Consider the following 9,739-nt stretch of genomic DNA (forward strand, 5'->3'; position numbering starts at 1 on the left):
TCTCTATTATCTCTATCCCAATAAAGCAGAAATGCCCTAAAAAAAGAAATGACATCTAAAGAATATACACATACACATTAACACTGGAGCAAAGTGTTACTTGAGGTAAACAATTTGTAATTAAACTTCCGTAGTGTATCTTTAATTCAAAAAAAGAATGTGTAAGGACAACAAAACAACGAATGTGGAAAAAGCATTCCAGGTGAGAGGAGGTGTCTTAAAAACAATAACCTATCTGAGAAAAGTGTTTTAACATGTGGGAACATATGGTGTTTTCATTGGCTACTGAGGTACAATTTAGTACCTGCTCAACCAATGACCTGTAATAGGAAGCATTAAGAGTATGACCGCTCCCCTGTTGTGTCTCTCAGTCTGTCAGAGTGTGAGACCAAGTAGTCCCCCACATTGTGGCCATCTTTTGTTTGCATACACAACCGGTAAGTATTTGGATTCATTGATAGTTCCCATATAACTCTTGTATTGTGTTAAGTTCTTTATCATAGTTTGTTTGGTTAACAACCATTGCTCATTAGTAAGGTCAACAGTCAATACTGCCTTGGTCCTGTTGTTTGTTTGGTCAAGTTTGTTTGATAGGCAAGATGGCTGATGACTGATGACATGTGCTTTTCAAAATCACCAAACTTAAACTGCCCATGATTCATCATGCTTCATGCCCACATGGTGATATAGTGTCATCCATCCTGCATGTTCACCATACACCAAAAAACAGGAACCCTTGGACCCTATGACCCTTGGTCCGAGCATTGATTACTTTATCTTATGATGACTGTTGGATAGATGATTCACTTACTTAAACAAATGTATTTGTTGTAAGTCGCTTTGGATAAAGGCGTCTGCTAAATGCCATAAATGTAAATGTAAATGACTCTGTGTAGCTATGTAAAAATAGTAGTACAACCTCAAAAAGCATATTTGGGAGATTCTGTCAGCGTCAGTGGCGTGTCCGTACTGTTAATGCATTATATAATGCAATGTAATTAGCTGAGCAAACAATTATGTATGTATAGCAAAACAGCCAAAGAAAAATATCATTGTTCCCACAGTTTTTAAACTTTACTCTGACTAGTAATACATTAGGAAGTAGAGACTCCTGATGAGGAGTGTATCAAAAACCCCTAGTAGAGCAGAGACTCCTGATGAGGAGTGTATCAAAAACCCCTAGTAGAGCAGAGACTCCTCATAAGGAGTGTATCAAAAACCCCTAGTAGAGCAGAGACTCCTCATAAGGAGTGTATCAAAAACCCCTAGTAGAGCAGAGACTCCTCATAAGGAGTGTATCAAAAACCCCTAGTAGAGCAGAGACTCCTCATAAGGAGTGTATCAAAAACCCCTAGTAGAGCAGAGACTCCTCATAAGGAGTGTATCAAAAACCCCTAGTAGAGCAGGGACTCCTCATAAGGAGTGTATCAAAAACCCCTAGTAGAGCAGAGACTCCTCGTAAGGAGTGTATCAAAAACCCCTAGTAGAGCAGGGACTCCTCATTTATTGGTGTAACAACACACCATGTCATGTTTCAACGAATTTATGAAATGAGTGTTTCATACATCTTAAAACATGTCTCAAAACCTTCACAAAATGTGTTACACTACATTATGGTCTGCAAACACCAGCAAAAGAAAAGTTTTCAATGCTTTAATGCATTTTTAATGCAGCTCAGTTGCCACCAGTGTTTGGGTTATGCAACACTTTAAGTTAAGTGTGTCTTAACTTGCTTAGGCAGGGAAGAAGAGGAATTCTTAACTGTTTTTGAAATTGATTAGGATCCCCAGGAGAATGTGAGATGGCCAAATCAAGCTACTTTCTAAAACTTTCTTAATAGCGGATGTGCATCTGTTCCTCGTTTGTCTGAAAAACTGCCAGTCAACTCCTGAATCTTCCTAGCTTTGGTCCAGGCCTGGCTTCTCATCATCGAGAGATCTGACAGTTGAGTAGAATACCAAGAGTTATACCTATCCTTAATTTGAAGGTGTTTAAAGGGGACATGTTTGTCTGATAGAGAAATAAACATAGAAGAAAACAAATTCTAGAGCCACTTCAGGATCAGGTAGGCAGCCATTACAGGAAATACAGGAAATGAGTAATACCATCATGAAGAAACACCTGCGGTGACAAGTGTTTCAAAAATATTTAAATACAAGCAATAGGCCAGTGATCACTGATGTCATTTGCAAAGACTCCAAATACTTATGTATGGGGGCAATTTGTTAAAATGAGAGCAAACTCCTTGCTGATTGACAAGTGTTTTTACATTGATCCGAGTGCATTTAGTGATTAGCTGAGTCAGGTTGAGGTCAACACAGGTATTCTTCAAATAATCTGAGGCCAGGGTTAGCCAATAAGGTTGAAATCCCCGTACCATGACAAAAAAGGTCGGAGACATTCAGAAATATTATCAACAGCATCCGCCAAGGCTGCTGGTGGGCAGTGAATCCCAGAAACAAACATGTACATGTTGCCCTCTGGTCACACCAATAATGAGCATTTCAAATTTCTTTGGGATAGTTTTTTTTTTTTTTCACATCTGAAAACATTATAACCAAAAATGTTAATATCTTTATCCAAGACTGAGCTATTTAACCATGACTCAGAGGAGTGATAAAATGACAGTTAAATAACTCAGTCTTTGACCCTTTTTAGGTACAAAGTATCTGCCCCTCCATAAATCTATGCACGTTCCTGCTGACTAGGCTAATATCATTTGTTTGCGGGAAATTGTCTTAACCACAGGCTTTGCGGAACTGGAACTGGCCACAAGATCTCTGACGCACATAAAACGTAAAACGGAACACTTGAATATTCACCAGCCAGCAATAGTCACTTGACTATCAATTATTATTATTTGTGTTATTATTAGTATTTTTATTATTAGTTCTAAAAAAGTTAAGTGTTTAAAAAAAGATGGGAAATAGAACTATTTTGAGCAGGAAATACTTATTTTGTGAATAATCCTCAGTCTGCCTGCCTGCTGACGCCACTGGTCTTCAGAGTGAGGTGGTTATCGACAACCCACCGTTGGTACAACAGTGTGTGTTGTGAGTGACAGATGTAAAATGTATGATATCATCAATCCGCCACTAGATGGCGGTCCTCTCTTGTTCTAAAAAAGTATGAGTGCAATGTCGCCTGATTGTCAAAACTACAGCTCTGTAATGTGGATGCAGATAAATTGCACTGCAGAATTTGCTCATCATGGTAGTAGGTCTATCCAGCTTAGGAACATGATCCATTACAATATTTATGTAACCTTTATTTTAGCAGGGAGTCCCACTGAGACTAAGGTCTCTTTTACAAGGGAGCCCTGCATACACACAGTTTACAACAATACATAATAACATGACTTAGAAACATGATTAATCATCTGTAACAGCAGAAGTGAGTGTTGGTTGGTTTGCAGTGGCGTGAAGGCTTAATTAGCTACAGTACGTTGTAAGGTTGCAGAACTGTTTTTTTTTTTTTTTTTTGCCAGGTTGCAGTACGGAAAGGTTGGATTTAGATGGTGGTGATTTATTTAGATGATTGGTGAGTCGGGATATGCAGGACTTTGTTTATATACTGCCTCTGCCAAACCCATCCCTTCTCCCTGAGAGAGAAGACTACGCTTTACTGCCAATGCTTCAACTGCAATGTTTATCACTGTGTACTGGAAACGCAATAGTTTCCAATAATATCCACTATTTATGATGTGCTCGCGCGTGTGTATGCGCGCCTGTGTGTGTGCACGCAATATGCGCGCGCGTGTGTGTACGTGGTGTAATTCACTTGGCCAGGTCTCAACTCTCTCTCGCATGATTTCCCTGTTGCATGAAGCTTTTATTGGTAAGAGGTTTGGGGGAGTCCAGGCCAATTGACTTTCATTATCACCTGATTGCCTTGTCTTCTAGTTTTGATAAAGTGTTATCCACTGTCTTCACTGCACCAGCTGCTAGTACCACAGAGAGCTATTACCTAGGCCTTTGGGCAGAGAGAGATGTCAAATGTGGGAGGAATTGAGCTGTCAGGAAGGTGACAAGTTGAACTGCGTAGTCATTTGGATTTTGCGACTCACTTAATGGTCTTAGAAAAAAACCGCATCAGATTGGGGACATAAGAGAGGAAGATTAAAGATGAGCACTGGGGAGTTGTAGACTACAGCAGGGGAGGCTAGTGGAGGTTGAAATCGGAAGACGGGCTCATTGTAATGCATGGCATGAGGAATGTTATGCATTACAATGAGCCAGTCCTCCGATACCCCCACCACCCTCCTGGACTACAGGAATAATGTCCAAGAACAAGTAGAGTGGTCATCTCCCCTCCTCATAATGACATTGCATCAACAATTAGAGCACTGACGGAAAACCATTATCTATCAGAACAAACAAAACCCTGTAGAGACTGAGCCATTTCTTTCTTCGTCACCCATAAAATCAAAGACTCAATTGACTTACAAATGATCCAATAATGACAGCGTAAAAAGGAGAGCTGGGCAGAAACAAGAGTCATTGAAGGGAGCAGAAAGCACTTAGCCAGCGACAGCTTGACACGTCCAAAATTGCATTGAATTCAGTCCAACGTTTCACAATTTCCTGTGAAATTCCAGCTCGGCTACCACACAGTGAGGCAGTGAGGCAGATTTGAAGGCCTGTCTGTCACTGTGGACCTTTGTCCCTATGTGGTCTCCGTGGTCTCCCGTTTATCCCTAATACTGTCACTGTCACTGAGAGTGGCGCTGGTACTGTCCAGTGGCGAGGCTGGCAGGACCGCTCTCCCTGGGCTCGGCTCTCTCTCCTCTCTGACACAATCCTGACAACAGGGACTTCTCAGCTAAACCCACTGGGACTGGACCTTGTGCAACACCAACCTTCTGAGAAACGTTTGAAGGGTTGATTAAATACAAGGGTGTCGTCCTTTTAGAATGTGCACATTGAGGATTCTGTTAGGATAAAGAGACTAGGAATTCTATGTTGAAAACAACGTGAATGTTATGAAATGATAACAGATTAGACTAAATAGGCTTCTGTCTGTAGTGACCCGTTAACTGCAGAAACGTATTTTAGTTTATCAGCTTAATCATGACACAATTCCATGTAATCTTATGATGAGTAATATTGAGTCATAGGTATTGGATGATGTCCAAATATTTATTATTTAAGAAAGACATTGCCATTCGTTCGAAATAAATATTTTTTAAATAACCTTGGCGTTCAAATGTTTTTCTGGTGAAAAGTCACGATATGGCTATATGGCATATCAGATTAGTTTATTAGTTTATCATAATGCTGACGTGCGTACCGTCACATCTCTCAATTCCTCTCCCAGAGCTCGATCGATTAGTTTGCAACGATTACTTTGGTCTGGTCTAGGCAGCTGTGTATCGACGAGACAGGCTGAACACAACTCTATTGGACATGTACGGCAGTGGACGTTGAACGAAACGTCGATGCTTACAGGTAAGATCCACCTTAAAGTTGAAATATTATTCACAATGTCAGCCAAGACCAAGAAACCAAACAGTAACAGATGATTTTGGGGCATTTTCAAATGTGGAAAAAGTCTGTTTTTCTTAGGGTAAAAAAAAACAACTTGTGTTCGCGATTTCTTCCCACTCACTTTCACTCACTTTCAGAAGTGTTCTTGCTTGGTAGCAGATTTACCATGTTATACATTTACTGTCTAGGCGGGAGGTTACTGGTTTGCTCATTACCAAACTAATAGCTAGAAAGTATTAAGCATTTAAAGGCGTGAATAATGATTTAAGGACATGTCTCCCTCTGAACTCTAATGACCAGATCGAGCTTTAATAATAGTTTTTAGCTGCATTTATTTCAGCCTCCACTCCACTACGTAGGCGAGGTATAACAAACTAAGCTGGCTAAAATGACACTCAAATGCTACACGGTGTCAAAAGCTTTACATTAACAGAATTCATTACGTTTAAATTAGCCTCTTGTGTTTCTTACCTGGCATAAGGCTTGTCATCTGTTGGTATTGATGCTGTCGTTTAGCATGTTAGCTGGCTGGGGTAGTTTTGATGTCTCAGGATTCTGTACCGAATGTCAGTTGTCAAAAGACTGCTGCTGATCAGTCCTTCTGTTTTGGTCAACTGGACAGTCGTGTGTGTGTGTGTGTGTGTGTGTGTGTGTGTGTGTGATGTCTCCAAGAACACCATACCCATGTATTTAAGCATCATAGTCTGACACTTAAAGTGCTGTAGTCTGACAGGTAGACTCTGAGGAGTGTTCTGCTCAAGCTGCCGAGCTCTGATGCTTCCCATATAGTAGTGACATGTCTTTTTTTTTGTGTGTTTTATTTTTTTTAAATATGTTTTTAGGGCATTTCTGCTTTATTGGGACAGAGACAGTAGAGACTGACAGTGAGGATGGGTGAGAGAGAGGAGGGATGACATGCAAGAGGTGTCGAGGGTCGGAATCGAACCAGGAACCTTGCGATTATGCGGTATGCGCATTAGTGTGCTACGCCACTAAGCGCCCCTAGTAGTGACATGTCTGTAGTATTGGAGTGACGGTTGTGCTTTACAAACATATTAAAGATGTGCTGTTTTTTAGTTTTTTGACAATTGTTTACCTTGTTAATGACACAATAACAGGGCCTAAAATATGCTGTACTTGTGCCACGTCCTAAAGGATTCAGTTTATAATTGGATTAGTGTCGTGCAAGCTCTTTTAAACCTCTGAGTGAGAGTGAAAGCTCAACAGATGGTTAGCTTCACACATAGTCTAGACTGAACTGACATCTTCTGGCACACTGGCTTGGCAAGGGATGGACAGCTTTCATACTGGTGGTAGGCACAAAATAAAGTAAGATGGGGGGGGGGGGGGGGGGGGGCAATGCGTATAAACGCGCACGCCCAACACACACACACACTCATACTCACGCACTCGCACACACACACATACACACTCAGTCATGCGCACGCACGCACACACACCGGACGTATTTTTTTCAATAGAGCAGTGCAACCCTGACAATTTTTTAATTTCTCTAAAAAAAAAAGAAACGTACGTCACAGTGACATCAATGTAACCCAATTATTTATTTTTTAAGTTTTGTATTGCATAAGCGATCTAAATCCACGTTGATTTTTCCCACCCTGTAATAGGCTTCAGCAACAGGGTGTCTCACTAATTGGCTGTTTTGTTGTCGTTTCTGGTTTGAAGGGTTGGCCTATTACGCTAGAGAGATTCTTGTTTTTTTCTCGGGGATCAATGAAGTACCTGTCTATGGAAGGCGTCTTACCATGTATGCATTTGCCCATGTTGTACATTTGCATCGAACCTCAAATGCCAGCAGATCAGATATTGGGCTAGCCTCTATAGTGCTTTCATAAGGCCTTGATTATGCATGTTTTCATAATGCTTTCTATTATTATTTCTCTTCTGCAAAGGCTTTACAACCCCCACTCCAACCCCCCCCCCCCCCCCCCCCCCCCCCCCCCCCCCCCAACGCCCTCCACCATTGTCACTGATAGGCGGTGTTTAATAGCCTATACAACAGAGATTACCCAGAGGAAGGCTCCATTTCAAATTAGACTGCTCTATAGTGGATTCATTATTATGTAAATAGGGCCCCTCTCTCTCTCTCTCTCTCTCTCTCCCCTCTCTGTCATTGTGAAGCTGTGATCATATCAAGGATTTGACAGTTTAATTTCTCTTCAAAGAAAGATGACACTCTGTAGGCAGGAAGACCTTGTTCGGGTACAGAGAATCGCACTATATCAGTGGGAATTATTCGGATCAGGTTTTCTCTGGTAGGATGTTATTGTATGTTATTGTATGGTGTACATGGTCATGGCTCCATCTACGTGTGTCTACCACCAGGAACAATAAAGTTAATCCTAATCTGATCTGATGTGGCCAAACACCTCTATGTTGCCTACGGTGGTGGAGCTGTGTGTGTGTCAGTGTGTGTCAGTGTGTGTCAGTGTGTGTCAGTGTGTGTGTGTGTGTGTGTTGCTATGCCTACGGTGGTGTAGCTGCCTCAGTTGCCCTGACAATTAAAAGAGCTTGACAGCAAGCGCACGGAGCGGTTACCATAGTTTCCTCTGTAGCGACGAGTCTTTGAGCAATGATGTCAGTGAGCATGCTGAACTAAATCTAAGCACCCCCCCCCCCTTCCCTTCCCTTCCCTTCCCTTCCCATCTGCATCTCCACCCCCCCCCCAATTCCTCCTCTCTCTTCCTCTCTCTCTCTCTCTCTCTCCCCCCCCTTCCCTTCCCCTCTCCATCTCCAACCCCCCCCTCATTCTTCCTCTCTCTTCCTCTCGCTCTCTCTCTCTCCACCCCCTTCCCTTCCCCTTCCCCTCTCCATCTCAACCCCCCCCCCCCATTCCTCCTCTCTCTAGCCTCCACCCCCCCCCCCCCCCCCCACCCCCCTACACCTCAGCCTCTCCATCTCCCTCCCGCCGGTGAGTCATCCAGACAGCAGAAGATCAGAACTCTCCCTCTGTGATCTTCTCTCTGCCTGTCCCAGGGCCTTGAAGAACGGCCGTTGGGCTTCAGAAGCCCAAAGTGACGGGCAGGTAAGCAGCTTAGCGTCCAGCCCTACAGCTGCATCTCCCCGGGGGTTAGCGGCTCTCTGCTCCAGCGCTGCCTCTCTGCGGCTCGCCGGGGGACGAAACCCAAACGCTCCTCAGACAACCCACCGTGAGACTTCTGCTTAAGCTTTTTGTCTCAGTCCCGCTTGCTCTTTGCCGCCCGCTACGTCCACTTGAACGCGACATTGAACCGGTGAGCACTTAGCCAGCCTGTACTTTCTACACAGCCATGAAGCGCAGACATGGACATATGTGACTACGGGGGGGGGGTAGGAGGGTTAGTTTGGGAGGTTGCAGCTGTGTTTTCGATGCTCTGTGAACTGTTTGTTATTGACGCCGGTACATGAGACAGAAATAGCACCGTCGCTGTCCTGGTCGACTCGATAGACTCACTGGCGGACTGATGGTAGTTTCCGGAGGGAGAGAGAGACTGGGTGTGTGAGAGAGAGGGGGAGAGGGGGAGAGGGAGGGGGGGGGTGGAGCGAGAGAGTGGGAGTGGGTATGAAAGAGAGAGAGATGATGGAGGGAGGGAGGGGGGGAGCGAGGGAGGGGGAATGTGTATGAAAGAGAGAGAGAGTGATGAGGGAGACGGACAGACGGACGGAGGGAGGGAGGGAGGGGAGGATCAATAAAGAATGATGTTATGATGCCCTGAACGGCTTTGTGTGTTTTTTCCATTGCCTGGTGCGCTGCTGGGAGATGTTTGTTGAATTGATAAGGGAAGGGATGACCTTTAAAAGGATGGCGTTTTAGCATTTTTACAATGCCTTTTTTTTATCAGGGAAGGTAACTGGCGCTGCTATTCCAGTTCCTTTTCAACTAGGAAGAAAAAAAACGCTTTTCTGTCCACCTCTCCAGACCAATGCAGTGCAGCTTTTCTGTCTGAGTTACAGTAAAATGGGAAAGTGGACAGAACAGCGCGCACATCTTGGCTTTTTCCCTCTGACGTCTTCACTCAGCGGTGGTGCGCAGGTCAAGCGATGACTCATGCGTGTGTGTACGCTCCCCTGAACTGTGTGTGTGTGTGTGTGTGTGTGTGTGTGTGGAGAGCGGGGGGGGGGGGGGGGGAAGCTGGCTGAGGTAGAAATCTGAAATCTCCCTGATGGAGAGGAGATACGCTGGCAGATTGCTGGGTTTACCCTGTTTACCGTTGGGAGTGGGGGGGTGGGTGGGTGGGGGGGGGCGGGGG

General features: G+C 44.0%; 1 protein-coding gene across 2 annotated transcripts in view; it reads left to right on the forward strand.

Annotated features, from left to right (window-relative positions):
- The first annotated feature begins 5,406 nt into the window (after window positions 1–5,406).
- The window catches only part of pam (peptidylglycine alpha-amidating monooxygenase), a 62,551-nt gene continuing 58,218 nt past the window's right edge, over window positions 5,407–9,739 (forward strand). For both annotated transcript variants that reach the window (XM_083669880.1, XM_083669879.1), the window contains exon 1: window positions 5,407–5,447. The gene's annotated coding sequence lies outside the window, so the exon portion shown is untranslated. The remainder of the gene's footprint in view (window positions 5,448–9,739) is intronic.

This window comes from Argentina silus (assembly GCF_951799395.1).
Source record: "Argentina silus genome assembly, chromosome: 5".
In the NCBI taxonomy this organism is placed as follows: domain Eukaryota; kingdom Metazoa; phylum Chordata; class Actinopteri; order Argentiniformes; family Argentinidae; genus Argentina; species Argentina silus.